At 54.8% G+C, this 20,018-nt stretch overlaps 1 protein-coding gene across 19 annotated transcripts in view; it reads right to left on the bottom strand.

Annotated features, from left to right (window-relative positions):
• The window catches only part of FRYL (FRY like transcription coactivator), a 2,516,714-nt gene that overhangs the window by 1,089,896 nt on the left and 1,406,800 nt on the right, over positions 1 to 20,018 (bottom strand). The gene's annotated exons all lie outside the window — the stretch shown is intronic.

Genomic DNA, 20,018 nt, shown 5'->3' with positions numbered 1-20,018 from the left:
CGTCCGCGGGCTCGCTGAGGCTGGTTCTGCACAGGCTTGCTGGCAGAGCGCGTCTGGGTACCCCTGCCCTGGCCACGAAAGGAGCAAAACCCCGTTGTGGCAGGAGTTTGAGGAAAGACCCAAAGACTTGGCCGTGGCATGAGAGTCTTTAAAGCGCTACAGGGCATTGTCAGCCTTTTCACCAAAGAGGCGGGAGTCATCGAAGGGCATGTCCATGAGCGTGCTCTGGACATCGGGTGAGAAGCCAGTGGAACAACCAGGCGTGGCGCCGCAACGCCACCGTCGTGGAAATCGCCCTGCCCAACGAATCAGTGGTGTCCAAACCACACCTGATGGCAAACTTCGCCGCATCCTTGCCCTCTGCAAATGCATGGGAAAGGACAGCCTGGACCTCCACAGAGCACTGAGGCAGAACCTCTGTCACCGAATCCCAGACTGCATGGGAGTAACGACCCAACAAGCAGGCGGTATTAACCCATCTCAACCCCAAACTTGCTGAGGAGAACAACCTCTTGCCATATTGGTCCAGCCTCTTAGAGTCCTTATCCGGCGGACCAGAGGGAAAGGCACTCTGCGATGTCGAGGCCTGAATGACCAGGCTCTCAGGCGTGGGTGAATGGTCAAGAAGGCGGGATCACCAGGCGCCGTGCGATGATGACTAGCGATGTTCTTATCCACCTGCGCCCCCGAGCCCGGCCGCAACCAAGTAACCGCAACCAAGTACCAAAGAAGACTTCAGCAAGGGCCTCATTGAAAGGAAGCAGCAGCTTCGACGAAGTAGACACTGTCTGGAGCATCTCCGTAAGGAGGTTGGTTTTAAGGGCCACCGTAGAAAGGTCGAGGTGGAGAGTCTTCGCGGCTCGACGCAGCAACATAGTGTAGGAAGCGCCGTCCTCTATAGTAGGCGGAGGCGAGGCAAACCCCGGGTCAGAAGACACATCAAGTTCACCCGCATCTTGAAGGTCATCCACCCAATCCTGCTCGGAGTCACACTACCGTGCAAGGGCGCCCTCGGAGCTGTCCCAGTCCTCATCCGGCTCTGGGGTAGAAGGAGCCGGTAGCGGCGGCAGGACCGGAAAGGGGCCAGTGGCGCCAGCCGGGTCCGAACCGGAGCCGCATCCCAAGGAGGATCCCAGGTCGGAACGAAATGGTCCAGGAACCTAGGCATGGCAGGATAAACGGCACCCAGTGCGGTGCCTGTGGCGGAGCCAGGGGCGGCGCTGGGGCCGGAGCAAAGGGCAGCGCCGGGGCCGGAGCCAGCGGCGTTGCTCCTTGTGGTGCCAGGGCCAGAGCAGCAGACGCTGGATCCAGTGGCTCCAGGGCTGGCGCCGAAGGCAGTGCCGTCGGGTCAACAGGATCTGGACACGGGGCCGCGGGGCCTGCAGGAGCACCGGCGGGAGCCCGAGGCCTAAACAGGCGGTCCAAGGCAGCAAGAAACTCTTGCCGCTGTTCTGGAGTCGCCGACAAACCCGGGTATAGCGGGTAGACCGCGGGACTCCCAGGCTACAGAGGAGCCGCAGGGGCGAAACCCCTGTCCCCCACCGGGGGGACGTTGGAGAGCGAACACGCTTCTTCGACTTCTTATGACATCGCTTACCGGAATCTGAAGGTGAAGACTTAAGAGTCCGAGGAGCGACTGCTGCGGTCCCGCGAGCGGTACCTCGAACGGCCCCTAGACCCGGAGCGGAGGTGAGAGGAGTGCCGGACCTCCAGCAACTTCCGGCGCCGCTCCCGAAATGCCTTCGGGGCCATGGCACGGCAGTCCCGACAATCCTGGGAGTCGTGGTCGGTCTCCAGGCTGTAGAGGCAGACATCATGGGGGTCCGCCACCGACATATTACGGTGCCACGACCCGCAAGACAAAGCTGGGCATCCCTACGTGCACCAGGAGACAAGAGAAGGAGACAAAAAGTCTCAAAAAGAGTTAAAAAAATGACAGAGGTACGTGCTCAATCAGGATCTGCGCTTTCGGCGCGGAAAAAGAAAGAACTGACGCATGGGTGGCGCCTAAGTAGCCTCCGTGATGTCGTCCCAGCGCGCACACTGCCAGTGACGGGCGCGACCCGCACGGCGCCACCTACTGGCACACAGCGGTACTGCTAAGCAGAAAACTTTCCGGATCCAGACTGATGCCTGGGGAATATTCCAAGGTAAGGAATCTATCACTAACGTGTCTCTTTTAGATACCAGAACCTCGATGTCGCCGTCACCTTCATCATGCGCCATACCTCGGATGCGGATGTTGATACGCCGGGGCCTATTTTCTAAGTCCTTGGTGTGAGCCTGTAAGTCCAAGTTCTGTTCTTGCATCCGGAGGATTTCCTCTTGGAGGCTCTCAATTTCCTCGTCATGGCCAGTGTCCTGCTCTTCCAGCGTGTGAACTTGCTCTCCCAGGGAATCCACATCGCGACGGACATCTCGCAAGTCTGCCAGCAGTTCACACTTCATTGCGGATAGATCATCTCGGAGAGAGGAAAAAAGCGACTCCAGGAAGGTTCGGCTGACTGGAGTCTCCGGACTTTCACTCCCCTCCGTCTCATCTGCACGGCCCAGTCCCGGCTGTCTCTCGGACTGTGGAGTTGATTTGAGCACGAGATCTTTCATGGACCTGTCCTTCCTGCTCTTGGGGGCAGCCATGACTCCTACGCATGCTGGTCTTACCGCTGAGGTGAGGGCAGGGTGTGGAGGGATCCAGAGGCAGGGGAAGCCATGAGGAAGAACTGAAAGGTAGTGTCACATCTGCAGGACCTCTTCCGTGTGCCTCCCAACTCGGGCCCTCCACATTCACCTCGTATCCAGCACTGCGGACGGGAGCGTGGTAGATGTCAGAGGCCTGCTGCTGGGGCCTTACAGTCCCAGCACCATCACAATGTCACTGTCTTCCCAGCGAGACCACCTAGGGATGCGCTGAGCTGTCCTGGAAGCCCCACTGCTGCACGGGGTAGTGGCGTCAATTACAGAGACCCTGGGGACCTCTTGAGCAAGGCTGGTGGGAGGAGGGGCACAGCTGCAGCACCGACAAGGAACGCCAGTGTCTACAGAAGTCTCTATGCCCGGGCCAGGCCTCAAGACTGCTTTGTCCGCTCAAAACCCTCGTTTTGCTTCCGAATATGCGAGGTCACCCGCCGTCTAGCCAGGCCACCTAATGAGGCGCCGAACCGGTCTGGCCACTCCGCCTGGGTGAGAGGTGCTGGTGTCAATGTCAGACTGCGTGAGACAACTCCTGGTGGCTCCCTGCCCTCGGAAACCTGCCCACCCCGACGGACCACGCCCAGAACCTCGGCATCATTTTAGACTCCTCCCTCTCCCTGACCATCCAGATCAACGCCGTCGCCTCCAACTATTTCAACTCCCTCCACATCCTTCGCAACACCTTCAAGTGGATCCCCCCAAATACAGAAAGACCATCACCCACGCACTCATAATAGGCAGATTGGACTATGGCAACGCCATCTATGCCGGAATTAAAAAAACACATGCTACACAGGCTCCAAACCATCCAGAACACCGCAGCCAGACTTGTCCTCTGAACCCTATGACATGAGCACATTAACCAGCACCTACGACAACTCCACTGGCTCCGCATCGAGAAGAGTGTGACCTTCAAACTACTCAACCACGCCTACAAATCCCTCCACAACATCAGACCCAAATACGTCAACGATAAAGTCTCCTTACACGTACCCTAAAGCAACCTCCGCTCCGCCGATCTCGCCCTGGCGAACAAGTTCCTTACCTTCGGTAACAATATTTCTGTAAGAAACATTAGTTAGTGATAGATTCCTTAACTTAGAATTACCCCCAGGCATCAGTCTGGATCCTGAAAGTTTATCAGCAGTACCTCTGTGCATCGGAAGGTGGCGTTGTGCGGCTCCACGTCCGTCGTAGGCGTCGCGGGCGCCGAGAGGACGTCGCAGCAGCTCCTTAGACGCCGCCCTCACGCGCTGACATCAGTTCTATACACGACTTTCGGCACCAGGAACGCAGCGCCATGCAAGATACTGACCACTGGTGCATTAAAACTAGGGCCCTGAAAGGGATGACCTTAACCCTAGAAATCAGTTTGCAAAACGGGGAGGACGGGTGGGGCGGTAAGGAATCTATCACTAACTAATATTTCCTACAGATATAACATTACCGAAGGTAAGTAACTTGTTCATCTGAAAGAAACACATAGTGATAGATTCCTTACCTTACAATAGATACCCCAGCAATACCAACCCCGGTGGTGGGTCTGCGAACCAAGATCACACCAGAAAGTCCTGGAGAACAGAACGGCCAAAGTGGCCATCTCTCCGGACTTCACTGTCCAGGCAATAGTGCTTACTAAAAGTGTGCAGCGAGGCCCACGTAGCTGCCTGACAGATGTCTTGTAAGGGGACACCACATCCCAATGCCGTAGTGGCAGCCGTTGCACTGGTGGAATGGGCGTGCAGCCCCACCAGAGGCTCCTTTTTAGCCAGAGAATAACAGGCTTTAATACACAAGATGACCCATCTAGAGATAGTCCGCTTGTGTACGGGCCAACCTTTCTTGGCGCCAACGTAGCCAAATAAGAGCTGGTCATCCACCCGGAACTGTTGTGTACGATTCAGGTAAAATGTGAGTGCACGTTTTGGGTCCAGACGGAGGAGCCTCTCTTCCTCTCTGGAACGATGCAGAGGCGGAAAGAAAGTGGGCAAAGTGATGGTCTGCCCGATGTGAAAGGCAGTGACAGCCTTTACCAGAAAGGATGGACATGTGCTGAGCACAACCTTGTCCGGATGGACAGACAGAAAAGGAGGTTTACAAGAAAGAGCCTGGAGCTCACTCACTCTCCTGGCAGAGGTGATGGCAACCAAGAAAGCAGTCTTCAAAGTTAACAGACGAAGAGGACAGTTGTGAAAAGGCTCAAAGAGAGCGCACATTAAATATGTGAGAACCAGGTTCAAGTCCCACAGTAGCATTACGAAGGGAATAGAAGGGAAAAGATGAGTAATGCCTTTGAGGAATCTATTTACAACAGGGGACTTGAAAAAGAGGGCTGATCAGGAAGCCTAAGAAAGGCCGAAATAGCAGAAAGGTGGCCCTTGATAGTGCCCAGAGCAGAGCCCTGCTGGGCCAAAGAAAAAAGGAACAGTAGGACTTCTGAAAGAGGGGCAGAAAGGGGATCCACAGCCTTTGCTGTGCACCATGCCACAAATTTGTTCCACCTGCAGGCATATACCAACTTAGTGGGGGGACGCCTGGCTGCTAGAATGACATCACAGACTTCAGGAGGCAAGTCGAAAGTTATCCACTGCCGCCGCTCAATCTCCACGCAAAGAGTTGGAGACTGGACAGGTTTGGGTGGAGGACCGTCCCCTACTGCTGCGACAGAAGATCCTCCCGAAGAGGCAGTCGGATCGGGGGATCGATGGTCATACTGAGTAGCTCGGGATACCAAACTCTTCGTGCCCAGTCCGGAGCCATAAAAATGACTTGGGCCCGGTCGCGCCTGATCTTCAGCACTCTGGGCAGAAGTGGTATAGGCGGAAATTCCAACGCGCAGATCTGCTGACATTGCGCGTTCTCTTCCGTGGCGAATAGATATAACCAAGGCTCTATTAACTGTCAAAAGAGACCTTACGCCACGTCAGAGTGAAGCCGCCATTCGTGATCCATCATGCACCTGCGGCTGAGTTTGTCGGCCCTGGCGTTCAGTGAACCTGCCAGGTGTTGAACCACCAGGGAAATGGCCTGAGGTTCCAGCCATGTCCTGAGGCGCAGAGCATCCTGACAGAGTCCACGACCCCACCCCGCCCTGTTTCTTGCAGTACCACATGGCGGTGGTGTTGTCTGTGAACACCTGCACTACTCTCCCCTTGACAGAGGGAAGGAATGCCTTCAGTGCAAGTCTGATTGCCCGAAGCTCCAGAAGGTTGATATGGCGCCTCGAGTACACTGGAGACCAGAGGCCTCTGATCTCCGCCTCTCCCATGTTGCCCCCCCCCCCCCCCCCCCCAATCCCAGGAGAGAAGCATCCGTCACCACTGTGTGCTCCGGTTGGGGAAGGGAGAGGGATCTGCCACTGACCCGGTGCCGGTTTCGTGAGCCACCATTGCAGCTGTTTTGCAGTGCCCTCAGAGATCTGGATGTAATCGGAAAGTTTTCCCCAATGCTGCGCCCACTGGAACTTCAGGTCCCACTGCAGAGCCCGCATATGCCATCTGGCATTAGTGACCAGTAGGATGCAGGAGACTATGAGGCCCAGCAGGCTCTGGGTCATCCTGACCGAAACCCAGGATAGAGGCTGAAAGATCATAATCATAGCCTGAATATCCAGGACTCACTGTTCAGGAGGATAGGGCCTAAAGTGTGCCGTATCCAGAACCGCTCAGATGAAGAGGAGCTTCTGAGAGGGAATCAGGTGCGACTTCGGGACATTGATGGGGAACCCCAGCAAATGCAGGTGGTCGGCAGTAGTCTGGAGGCGGGAGACAACTGTCTGGGGCAAGCCCATCTTCAACAGCCAGTCTTCGAGATAGGGGAAGACTGGAAGGAGTAGTTTCTTTTCCTGAACTCCAGTTATGTAGTAGGGGTATCTCTGTGATAGTCATAATCTAGTGAATAGTCCCGCCCATATGCGGGGACCCCGGAGCAATAAAAAATAATCTCTTAAGGTGTCAAATCATGCAGACCTGCATCAACCTTTAAGAGAGAATTTAATTTAAAGACAGATAATGCAGCCTATATCCACAGGCTACACTGTCCAGTACTTCAACTAGAAAATTCCACCAATATCCACAAACAGCACTGCCTGTCCAGCTTTTCTCCACAAGGGAAAAAACCCTGCCTCTACCAGCAAAAGCCTCTGGAATGATAGAGAGGAAGGAATGGACAGACAAGCCCCATAGGCTGCCATTATGTGGCTCAGAACAGGATACTGTGCCTTTAAGAAAACTTTCCAGAACTTTCCCAGTATCCCAGAATGCACAGCAGGTCCCTTTTACTTTTAGTTCTTTTTGAAGGCGTAGCACGCCAGACCTGTAGCATTCCTTATATGAATAATCATCTCTCCACCGGGGAGGAGAGCGGGCGCTTATGACTATCACAGAGATACCCCTACTACAGAACTGGAGTTACAGAAAAGAAACTACTCCTTCTGTAGTAGGGGATCTCTGTGTATAGTCATAATCTAGTGAATAGAATGGCAAGCCCATCCCCACACAAAAACTGCGGTGGAGAAGATACAAAACAATACCACTACTGTGCGAACAGATTTCGCAGCGAAGCCTGCCCAACCTGAGCATCTGCCCTGGCATCCACATCCAGACAGTAATGCGCAGCAAAGGTATGGACCGACTTCCAAGTGGCCGCCTTGCATATTTCTGCAATCGGAACATTACGCAGCAAAGCAGTCGTGGCCGCTTTGCCCCTGGTGGAATGAGCCTTAGGTTTACCCCCTAAGGTCTCATTAGCCTTTTGATAACACAATTGTATGCAGGACACAATCCACCGAGAGATGGATGTGAGAAGTTGGCCTGATGTATGATGTCACTAGTTCTAGTGTACACCTTATATCAGTCCAAACAACCCTTATGGTGATTGGTTGTAAAGTCAACCTTATAGACCAGCTATCCTAGTGGTAGCATGGACAAGAGCAGTCTTAGGCTAAACTCTGAATGGCATGTGAAGCCAGCTGTGATACCATATATAATCCCTTGAATACCAAATGAAAGGACACCACAACAGATATATATATAAAATAAAGTGTATTTATTCTAGTCAAACCCTCAGCACTCTTTATGAGATTAGAGGTAAGTACAACACAGTCTTATTTAAGCATACATTAAGTCACACAGGTAAGTAATACAGTTAGGCCCTAGGGGCCACGCAAACCATATACTAAAGAAGTGGTATAAGGACCACTGTCACGGAAATAGGATAGGCCTAGGGAATCGCTGTGGCTACACTACACTAGCAACAGTTAGGAAGTGGGAGGCCCACGGGATTCAGGTGCAGAGTGGAAACACTCACGCGTAATGCGTAAAAGTCGATAGAATTACTAGCAGTTAGAAATTAACAGTTTAAGGACACTTCTGAAGCAGATAGAGAGTCGAGACTCGGAAACTAGACCCTAGGATAGTCACTACCCTTGCGAGCACCGAAGTACCCAAGTTACCTAGCCCACGGGCTGCGGGTGCATAGGTGTGAACTTGCGTCGGGTTTCGTCGTGGACTTCTATGGATGCCTGAAGGAAAGTTGCTGACAGGCAGTCAGTGAAGAGTGTCCGGTCGATCCCAAGGCTGGGATCAAGAAGAGAGGAGACCTGCAAGCAGAAGGGACAGAGTCAAGGTCACTAGCCAGTGACCACGTGGAACCAGGAAGGAACCAGGCGATGTCGTGAACATTGCAGGTGAAAGGTGAAGCTTGTCGCTGCAGCCACGGGGACCAGTAGACGTCGAGGACGACCAGGACCAGGAGGCGAGCTGTCCCGCGAATGCTCTTGCTGTTGGCGGCGTCGAAGTTGAACTAGGACTCACCAAGCCTTGGCAAGCGGAACCCACGAAGAACGGAGGACTTGCTTCTGATGCAGACCAGGAAGGTCTGGGGTGCTTCTCTTTTGCAAAGAAGCGGGAACCAGTCTGGAGGAGCCAAACCAGCAGTGAAGATTTCAAGGTGTGTCGTCACAAAGGCCGCTAGCCAACGGGAAAGCAACCGGACAGACGCAGCAAGCAGGAAAATGCAGAAGGGCCCCACGCAGGACTCGTGGAGTGTGGGGGGCTGATCTTCGGTGCAGATGGTGCTTGCGGTTGGGGCTTCTCAATCCCCGGTGCACAACTTCGAGGGTGCCTCAGAAGCTGCGCTGGAAGATACTAGCCACTTTTCCCAGGTAGCCGGTCCCACGTCTCTCGTCGCCTCCACGGATCTCAGCTCGGCTGTGGATGTGGATCAGGGTCGGAGAAGTGTGGAAGTCAAGGCTCTGGTCGGGCTCTGCAGTCGGTCCCTCGCAGAACTTCAGCAAAGCAAAGGGTAGTCTCTTGATGGTGCCTGTTTGCACAGGGTAGCCACTCCTTGGCCACAAGGGAGATTCTTCAGTCTTCTTCTTTCGTCGAATGTCGAAGGTCCAGAGTTTCTGTTCAAGTTGCAGGTTCAGGATAATCTAATCTCCTGGGGCCCAGCTACCACTCTTATACTAATCTGGGGGGCTGGGTTGCCTGCTAGGTCACGCCTTATGGGTGGGACCTGGGAGGGGGGTGGTTACACCCCCTTCCCTTTGTCCAGTTTCACGCCAGGACTGGGGCTGGAGTGCCCCAGCACCGGTTTGAACTGGACTATACACGGGACACCTTGTGTGCCCCAGGCATGTCTCATTCTTTTCATCCCTCCCTGCCCCAATACACTAAGGCCTGTCTGGGGTGGTGCTCGCACCTCCCAAGACAGGACACCTATTGTCCAAGCCTCCCTTGCCGGGATCACTCCCAGCAGCAGGAGGTCAGACTCGTGTCTGTGGCAGCAGCATCCATTTTGTGATGCTGGGGCTCTGGTTAACTTTAACCGGGTAAGTAGGTTACAACATGTCTTCTCCCTCTAGAAGGGAGGGATAATATCCTCATCCCCAGAAATGGGATGGGGGTATTATTCCAAAGTGTTAGACATCTTACACGACATGTTTTGATAAAGCCAAACCATAGTTACCATAACCGTTTAAGATTATAAGGCACTTTAAGAGTATATGGTAGGCTATATCATAGAACAGCTATAAGGACATGGTTCCGAAAGCTGCAGACAGGCTCAGCTCATGCTAGAGCACCATCTCACATGTTACCAAGCACTCTGCCTCCAGGAGTGTTAAGGCCTGCCATAGGAGTGGCTGATAGGTACACATGTGTCTATATGTAAGTTTAGGTATAGGAATACTACACCTAAGCAAGGAGTGATTACACGACCTTGCCCCCAGCCGAGTGATCAGCCAGTTGTGTCATAATGGAAGGACAGGCCAGGGGTGGCATAATACATGCTGCAGCCCCTGGTAGGCCTAGGGTACACCTATGGCCTAGGGTACCTAAGGTACACTGTACAGGGGCCAATAAGGTGATCCTATCCAAATGGGTTATGCACCTAAAGTACATATTATCAATTTAGAGAGAGAACAGCAGGGCTGTTGGTCTGATTAGCAGGCCCACAGCCACATCTAAGTCGAAAACCAGTAACGCAAAAGCAAAAAGTGGGGGTGAACATAGAAAGCAGACCCTACTCTCCTACAATGGACTGCTTAGAGGTCGCGAGACCGGTCCTGACTGATCCATAATTAATAAACAATTGGTCTGACCTACGAATATAATTGGTCTGACCTACGAATATCCTTGGTCTTATCAAGATAAAATTTCAACACCCTCCGAACATCCAGGGAATGGAGAGACCTTTCCGCTGGCGAAGAGGGATTCTGAAAGAACGTAGGTAAAGTTATGGTCTGGTTGACATGAAAATCAGAGATAACCTTAGGAAGAAATTTAGGGTGAGTACGCATAACAACCTTAGCAGCGTGAAATACAGTATAAGGTTCTTGACAACATAATGCCTGAAGTTCACTCACCCTGCGGGCCGATGTAATGGCCACTAGGAACGCCGCCTTCCAGGATAGGTGCTACAACGAAGCCTTGTGAATGGGTTCAAAAGGCTCCTTCATCAGTCTGGAGAGCACCACATTCAAGTCCCAGGAAGGCGAGGGAAGTCTGACAGGAGGAAACACTTTCTTCAAGCCTTCCAAAAAATCCTTGACCACAGGGATCTGAAAGAAGGAAGTCTGTGAAGGGCATTTCCTGTAAGCAGTCAAAGCAGCCAGATGAACCTTAATGGAATGGAAATTAAGGCCGGACTGCGCCAAATGTAAAAGATATGGAAGGATGACATCTTCCTTACATGTCGTAGGGTCAAAGCTCTTGGACTTGCACCAGATACAGAACCTCTTCCACTTGTAGGCATAGGACGTCCTAGTGGAAGGCCGTTTAGACTCCTTCAGTATGTCCATATAATCTTCTGGTAGATTCAAATGGCCATATTGCACTATCTCAGGAGCCATGCCGCCAAACTCAAAGACGAGAGGTTGGGGTGCACCATCTGCCCCTCGAACTTCGTGAGAAGGTCCGGCCTGCACGGCAGCCGTATGTGAGGAAGGAGAGACCGATGAAGTAGGTCCGTGAACCACCACTGTCTGGGCCATTCCGGAGTAATCAGGATCATCCGAGCCCCTGACTGGGACAGTTTGATGAGCACCGCCGGAATCAGGGGAATGGGTGGAAAAGCGTACAGAAAGCTGTTCGACCAGTCGATCCATAGCGCATTCCCCAGCGTCCCCCGCTGGTAGTACCTGGATGCGAAGTCTCGGCATTTGCTGTTTTCGGCGGTGGCGAAAAGATCTACGTCTGGAGTCCCCCACCTTGCGAAGACTTCTCCTAGTACTTCGTCGTTTATGACCCATTCGTAGTTTTCCTGAATCAGTCTGCTCAGTGCGTCCGCCTGAACATTCTGCACCCCTGGCAGATGCGTGGCCGTAATCGTCAGTCCTCGGGCCAGAAGCCAGTGCCAGATCGCCTGCGCCTCCTGCGACAGAGTGCGCGATCTCGACCCCCCCCCTTCTTGTTGAGGTAATACATAGTGGTTGTATTGTCCGTCTGTATCAGCAGCGAGTTGGTCTGGAAGGACGGAAGGAAGGCCTTCAACGCCAGGAAGACAGCTCTGAGTTCCAGGAAATTGTTGTGGTACGCCGACTCCAACTGGGACCACTTTCCTTGAATCTGCAATTCCCCGGAATGCGCTCCCCAGCCTTGGAGAGACGCATCCGTCACGACACTCTTCGGGGGAATGTCCTTGTGGAAGGGAACCCCCTTGAGGAGGTTCTCCGCCGAACACCACCACTGCAGAGACTGAAGAGCACGTAGAGACAGCCGTATCTTGTCGTCCCAAGAACCTGTCTTCTGATCCCATTGAGCCTCCAAGCACTCCTGCAGTGGTCTCATGTGCAGCCGTGCGTGAGGAAGATACAGGAGGCCATCGATCCCAGCAGTGAAGACACCTTCCTCACCGTCGTCGATGGAGCAGTCCTGAGGTCCTGAGCCTTCCGAAGGAGTGATAACCGTCTCTCCTCCGAAGGAGACACGCTTGCTGACCTCGTATCGATGGAGGCTCCCAAGTACTGAATGCACTGGACCGGATTCGGGACCGATTTGGATATGTTGACGTGTAACTCCAACTTGTGCAAGAGGACGCACGTCCACTGGAAGTGTGCTTGCGCCTCCGAGAAGGATGAGGCCTTGATCAACCAATCGTCCAGGTACGGGTAGACAAAACACCTTGTTCCTCCGCAGGTGTGCCGCCACCACCGCCATGCACTTCGAGAAGGTCCTGGGCGCAGACTTTAGCCCGAACGGCAGCACTGTGTATTGATAGTGATTGGCGCCGACTTGGAATCACAGGAACTTCCTGTGCTTCCGTGCAATGGGCACATAGAAGTACGCATCCTGTAGATCTATGGCACAGAGCCAGTCTCCCCGTTGCAACTGAGGGTAAATCTGATGCAACGATAGCATGCGAAACTTCTCTCTGCGAATCCATTTGTTTGCCTGTCGCAAATCCAGAATGGGCCTGAACTCGTTCTTGTCCTTCTTGCGAACGAGGAAGAACCGAGAGTACAGACCTCTTCCCCTTTGAGACAGAGGTACCTCTTCTACCGCCTTTTTTCTCAACAATATGTCTGCCTCCGCCTGGAGCTCACGTTGCTGAAACGGAGAGCTTACCGGCGAAATCGCTGGAGGCGGGCTGATAAACCAAAGACTGTATCCATTGCAAACAATATTCAGCACCCACTCGTCTTGAGTAATTTTTCTCCACTCTGTCGGAAAAAATTGAATGCTTCCCCCCACTGGAGTGGGTAACGGTTGCAGGGGAAGTAGTCGCTCTGGGCCGAGACCCGGCCGGGCCCTTGGTAGTAGTAGCGGCCTGCTGGCCTCCTCTACCCCTCTAGCGTTTCTGGAAGGGTTTCCGGAACTGCTGCTGTTGGTGCTGCTGCTGTCCCGAACCCTGCCCACGCCCTCTGCCCGTAGACCCGAACCGTCTCTGGAACGGGCGCTTCTTCTCGGCCTTCTCCAACCCGACAGCCGTCAGGGTCTCCACCTCCGCCTTCATGCGGGCCATCTCATCATCCGCATGTTTACCAAACAGGGTCTCCCCCGAGAAGGGCAGATTGGCTACTCTTTGCTGAGCCTCTGGCTTGAGCGACGTCATGCGCAGCCAAGAGTGACGCCTCTGGTGGACGCCATGACAGTAGGAGTGCGCCGCCAACAAGGAGACATCCGCTGCCGCACTGATGACCTGGTTCGAAACCAGCATACCCTCTCGCACCGTCTCCAGGAAGTCATCCTTCCTGTCCCGGGGCAGCAAGTCTGCATACTGTTGGAGGGACTCCCACAGGGCCCGGTCGTAACGCCCCAACAGCGCCCCCGCCGCCTTCATGGTGGTAGACGCGGTCCCACACACCTTCCTGCCCGCCGAGTCCAGCCAGCGGGCGGAACCGTCGATGAAGGTGCGGTCGCATGCTGTTTCCTCGCTGCCGTCACGATGACAGAGTCCAGCTTCGGGTCCATCCTTAAAAAAGCAGGGTCCCAGTCCGGGGCCCGATACTTTTTCAGGAGCCGTGAGGGGGCGGATTTCGTCACCGCGGGAGTGAGGAACAACTCCAACGCGGGCTCCACCAGTCCCGGCACTAGAGGCAGCAGGGGGCGAGACAGGTGTTTTTTGTGTAGAGTCTCGAATATCAAGGACGTCGTGGGTGTCGGCACCGTCACCGTGATTCCCAACTTGGCTGCCCCCCTCAGCAGCACCTCCTGGAAGGAGACTAGATCGTCCACAGGAGACACCCTAGTCCCTGGTGAGTCCGACAGCGTCGGTGAGAAATCCCTGGCCGAGGACCGTGTGCGTGACCTGGACCTGTGCCTCCTATGGCGCCGTCCTGATGTCGACGACGACGACCTCCTATGGCTCCGCGACCTTCTCCTCCTGACGGAGCGGGACCTCCTCGGCTTCGGCCAGTCCGCCGGTCTAGCCGGGCCCGGCGACCGTGGATGTCGCGGCCTCGGCGTCCCCTGCGGCGGAGTCGGATACCTGGGCAGGGAGACCGACCTCGGCGGAACTGCAGGCGGCCCCAACGGAGTGCGAGGTGGTATAGAACGAGGAGGGGGAGGTGGAGGTGGTGACGCAGGCATTGGTGGCGGTGGTGGAGGAGGAGTCGGTGGTCGTGGTGGCGATGGCGTAGGGTTCCGAGGAGGTGTATACACCACGGAGTACCCCGATCCCGGCGACTCCGTTCCCCTCTTACTCCTGGCGTCAGGGCTCCCCCTGCGCCGTCTCGACGTCGACCGCCTCCTCGACGTCGACCGCCTCCTCGACGTCAGCCGCCGCCTCGACGTCGACCGCCGCCTCGACATCGATCTTCGTGACGTCGATCTTCGTGACGTCGATCTTCGTGACGTCGATCTTCGTGACGTCGATCTTCGTGACGTCGATCTTCGTGACGTCGATCTCCTCGACGGCAATCGGCTTGACGTCGATCTTCGCGGCGTCGATCTACGTGACGTCGATCTACGTGACGTCGATCTACGTGACGTCGATCTACGTGACGTCGATCTACGTGACGTCGATCTACGTGACGTCGATCTACGTGACGTCGATCCCCTCGACGGTGACCGCTGCCTCGACGGCGACGGCGATCGGCGCTCTCCCCTCGACGGCGAGCGCCGACGCCGGGCCTGATCTCGACGCCGATGGCTTGACGGCGACGTCGACGGCGTCGTCGCAGAAGATGCCGTCGACGGAGGCCTGTTCAGCTCCTTCGACGCCGATCGTCGACGCCGCTTCTCCCCAGAGCCCTGGGGAGATGTCTTACAGACCGTAGTCATCCCTCTCGCCGCCGCCGTCGACGCCTTCGACGTCGACGGGGAGTGGGGACGCTTGCTGGTCTTCCTGCCCCTGGGGAGCCCCCCAGAGGCCTCAGCATGGGCAGAATCAGCCCCTCCAGACCCACCTCGTGCCTTCAGCCTTCTGTCCTCCAGGACCTGGAGCCTGATCTTCATCCTCTCTCTCAGGGTCCTGGCTGAAAAAGAGCGGCAGATCACACACTCCTCAGGCACGTGGGACTGGGGAAGGCAGACGATGCACACCCTGTGTGGGTCTGACTTAGCCTTTTTCCTTTCACAATCAGGACACTTGTCGAACAAGCCAGGCATGCTGACAACACCAGAAGGAAAGGACTTTACTAACACTTCTAAATCACTTGAAAAGTAACAAATAACCCTTGAAAAGGGAGAGCTCAATGCTCCAGGGTCCTGCTAGCAGGAGCCGGAAAAAGGAACTGAAAGTAAAAGGGACCTGCTGTGCATTCTGGGATACTGGTAAAGTTCTGGAAAGTTTTCTTAAAGGCACAGTATCCTGTTCTGAGCCACATAATGGCAGCCTATGGGGCTTGTCTGTCCATTTCTTCCTCTCTATCATTCCAGAGGCTTTTGCTGGTAGAGGCAGGGTTTTTTCCCTTGTGGAGAAAAGCTGGACAGGCGGTGCTGTTTGTGGATGTTGGTGGAATTTTCTAGTTGAAGTACTGGACAGTGTAGCCTGTGGATATAGGCTGCATTATCTGTCTTTAAATTAAATTCTCTCTTAAAGGTGGATGCAGGTCTGCATGATTTGACACCTTAAGAGATTATTTTTTATTGCTCCGGGGTCCCCGCACATGGGCGGGACTAGTCACTAGATTATGACTATACACAGAGATCCCCTACTACAGAACCCCTGATCTTTGCAGGTGAGCTGCAACCACCACCATCACTTTCATGAACACCCGAGAGGCGCTGGTAAGCCCCAAGGGGAGCACGGTAAACTGAAAGTGCTCGTGGCCTACCATGAACCGCAGGTAACGCCTGTGGGCCAGCAGGACGGGAATGTGGAAATATGCGCCCTGCAGGTCCAGAGCTACCATCCAGTCTCCAGGGTCGAGGGCAGAAAACCTGAACCAGTTAACATCTTGAACTTCTCCTTCCAGAGGACGCGATTGACGTCCCTGAGGTCCAAGATAGGACGCAGGCCCTTGTCCTTCTTGGGCACCAGAAAGTAGTGGGAATAACAACAATGTCCTACTTCTGGTACAGGAACAAGCTTGATGGGCCCCTTGGCCAAGAGGGCCACGACTTCCTGTTAAAGAAGTACCAAGTGATCACCTGACATGCGGTAGTACTGGGGTGGCATGGCTGGAGGGGTAGTCTCGAAGGGGAGGCAGTAGTCCCTTCGGACTATTTGTAAAACCCACCTGTCCGAAGTGATGGTGCGCCAGCGGGGGAGGTGATGACGAATCATGAAGACCACTGGCGTTTGATGGGCCTGAAAAACCAGACTAGGAAGGTTTGGAGGCAGTGGTGGCCAGGGTGGAGGTGGACTGAACCGCCCACTGGCCCCCTGCGCCCGCCTCGGCGGGTCCCATGTCCACGGCCACGCTGAGTCTGTTGCTGCGCAGGCCTGTGGCTCTGAAGCAAACATGTCGGGGCGCCCCTTCCATGGCCACGAAAGGAGCGAAAAGCAGACGGCGGAGGAGGGCGCGTGGCGGAAAGGTCCAAGGACTTGGCTGTAGCCTGTGAGTCCTTAAAGCGCTTCACCGCACTTTCTGCTTTGTTGCCAAAAAGGCGAATGCCATCAAAGGGCATGTCCATCAGGGTGTTCTGGACATCCCCAGAGAAATCAGTAGTCCTCAGCCAGGTGTGGCGATGGAGCACCACTGTCGTGGAAATCGCCCTGCCCAGCGTGTCAAGGCCACATCGAATCGTGAACTCTGCTGCTTCTCTCCCTTCAGCAATAGCTTGAGAGAGCACTGTCCGGGCCTCCTCTGGACACTGAGGCAGCACTTGTGCCACCGTATCCCACACAGAGTGGGAATAACGGCCCAAGAGGCATGCGGTGTTCACAGACCGCAGCCCTGAACTGGTCTAAGAAAAAATCTTCTTACCAAACTGCTCCAGTTTCTTGGATTCCCTGTCTGGGGGTGCGGTAGGGAATGCGCTTGGGGACGCAGAGGCTTGGACAACCAAGCTCTCAGGGGTGAGGTGTTGGGAAAGGAAAATGGGGTTTCCCAGGGCCAGGCGATGCCGTCTAGCCACGTTCCTATCCACAGGAGCCCCTTTGTTGGGCCTGGACCAGGTGCCCAAAAGAACGTCACAAAGTGCATCATTATAAGGCAGCAGTGGCTCCGCAGAGGAAGCCGCCGGCTGAAGCACTTCTGTCAGGAGGTTAGACCTGACAGCCACTGTAGGGAGTTTGAGGTGGAGAGCCTCGGCAGCCCTACGCAACACCACTGCATGACTTGCACCCTCCTCCGTCGCCACTGTAGGAGGAGTTAGCATGCCAAGGTCAGAAGAGGTATCAAAACCACTGGCATCCCCAGCTCCTGTGCCCAGTCCGGGTCAAACTCACATTGTGTTGTGAGAGATTCCTCAGACCCCTCCCAGTCCTCCCCTTCCTCTGAAGGCCGATGAACAGGGCGAAAATAAGGACATAGAGGTAGAAAGGCCCCATCGGCGTCAGATTGGGCGTCGAGCGATGCCGTTCCGGCGCCGTGTCCACATCAGGGCTCAAACTGGGGACGACGTCGTCGGAGGTGGTGCCGGTGGGGTCGACGTCGGTGGAGTTGTCACAAGGTCAACCGGCGTCGACCGGAATCCAGACCTGGATCCCTGGGGGCCCTGCGGCGCCGAAGCCTGAGCCGACAGGAATGCCGGAGCTCCCGACAGTGAAGGGCAAGGGCCCCCTGTCAGGCCCACAGGGCCCGAAGGCGCGCCGGAGGGGCCAGACGGCCCAAAGAGGCAGGCCATGGCTGACAAATTCCTGCAGCTGGGCTCGAGTCGCCGACGGACCAGGGAAGGGCGGGTAGGCCGACGGCAACTGCGTAGGCTCCGCAGGGGAGGCACCACCGGCACCCTCAGCCGTGTTGTGCGTCAGGAAGTCGGAGAACGATGACGCTTCTTCGACTTCTTGTGATGCTTCGTCTTACCGGACTCGGACTGCGAAGACTTCGATCCGGACGAACGATGGTGGTGGCTTCGCAATCGGTCCCTCGATCTCCCACGGGACCGGGATCTTGAGCGGCGCGGAGCAGACTGCCGGACTTCAAGCAACTTTCAGTCCCAGCAAGACTTGAAGCCGGGCATACCTATGGCACCAGGAGTTGATCGACTTGAAAAAGAGACGAAAGGGACTCGAAAAACTCAGTCAAAAAGTGATTGGGGGGTAAAGTTCTCTCCAGGTCTGCCCTTGCTGGCGCGGAAAAAGAAAGGACAGTGACGTCAACGACGGACGCGGAGCCGCATGACGCCACCTTCCGACGCGCTGGGGTACTGCTGACGAAAACTTTCTGGATCCAGTCTGACGCCAGGGGGTAATTCTAAGGTAAGGAATCTATCACTACGTGTTTCTTTCAGATAAGAGACCCCACGCATCCACAGAATCAGAGCAGGCGGAAGAGACTCCTCCTACGTCGCAGCAAAGACCTGGCACGAGCTCCCAGTCAACATCAGAAACTACCACACTATGCACATCTTCAGGAAGTGTAAAAGACCTGGCTCTTCGACTGATCTGGAGCCGCACCCCCCCCCCCCCCCAGCATCTTGAGACCCTCACGGGTGAGTAGCGCGCTCATAAACCCCCTGATTGATTGGCGGAGAAGCTCAGCCGAGTACCTCTACTGGGAGCGCTCACAACTGTTGGCTCATGCGTGTCCGGGCCGGGCCTCCAGGCTCGTCCGTCCAGGCACGCCCCGCTGTGCGCCCCTCCCCGAGAGCAACTCCAGGAGCTGCACTGACCCGAGTTCGGGAGGGCCGTCAGGCTCTTCAGGTGAGGGGGGCACAGCAGGTAGTACACCAATCTTCCGAGGCGGAGGCCTTCTTTTGCCCGCGGAGCCGGGGCCTCGAGTGATGTTCGCGGCCAGGCTCCCCTCTCACTCCGTGCCAACCAGGCTTGTCCTCCGTCATGCCGGAAGGGAGCTCCACAGTTTACACGTTGAGGCGGCCCCCTAGGCCACAAAAGGACCGCCGTGGGATGCCGATGTCATGCCCTCTTCGCGGGGACCGTCATAATCCTCTCTGAGTGCCCAGCAGCTCTGCAGGGTTCGCTCCACTGCAGCGGCAAAACCGGCACCGAAGTTTCAGGGCTGCCGCCTCCCCGACAGTGCAGCGCAACTCGTAAGAGGATTTCAGCCGGTGCCCTCTTACCGCGGGAATCGCTGTGTAAGGCCTGGTGGGAGGGGAGAGCTCCGAATCAGTGTCCTACCAAGATGCCTTCTTGGCCACGCCCCCCTTCCCCTGTTTATGCAGTTTAAAGTAGATGGTCTTTCAGAAGCTCCGCTTGGAGAGTCCACTGTTGTTCCAGCTGAGGTTTGAGCTCCATTAACATAGTTAACAACACTAAGACATGGTCTGAGATTGTTATACGGTGTTTTTCACACTTGGGAGTAGTGTGTTACGAAATAAAATATAATCAATCCACAACTAAATGCAGTCTACACGCAAAAAGAATGTGAATTATTTGGTGTCACCTAATTGCTCTCTCCAACCATGCAACCCAGTGAGGATCAAGTTGTCTGCTGCGAATCCTGCCATAAGTGTTACAATGGTAGTCATATAGTTATGTAGCATTCTGTAATCATGATATTACCTACCCGCCTTATTCACAATTGCTTGTGATGTGGATTGTAAAGACTTGTGTAACACAAGAGCCACCCTCATTGTGTTTCTTGATTGAAGAGCAAAAAGTTAAACGGCAGTGTTTATGTCTGCTTCAGGTCCAGTCAGTCATCTTCAGGCATATGTCTTAGACACCAATAATATTGTTCTATCCCTCCAGAAGGTATTGCCCTATTTTACTTATTTTTTAATTCAAACCTTAAATGTTGAATAGGATAATTAAAACCCTTGCTAAAGGAACAGAGACCACAGTCTCCTAGGGTATGCAGTGGGCGTACTAGTTGT

Source organism: Triturus cristatus, chromosome 2_2, assembly GCF_964204655.1.
Source record: "Triturus cristatus chromosome 2_2, aTriCri1.1, whole genome shotgun sequence".
Classification (NCBI taxonomy): domain Eukaryota; kingdom Metazoa; phylum Chordata; class Amphibia; order Caudata; family Salamandridae; genus Triturus; species Triturus cristatus.
This window is presented reverse-complemented; position numbering and strand designations above follow the sequence as displayed.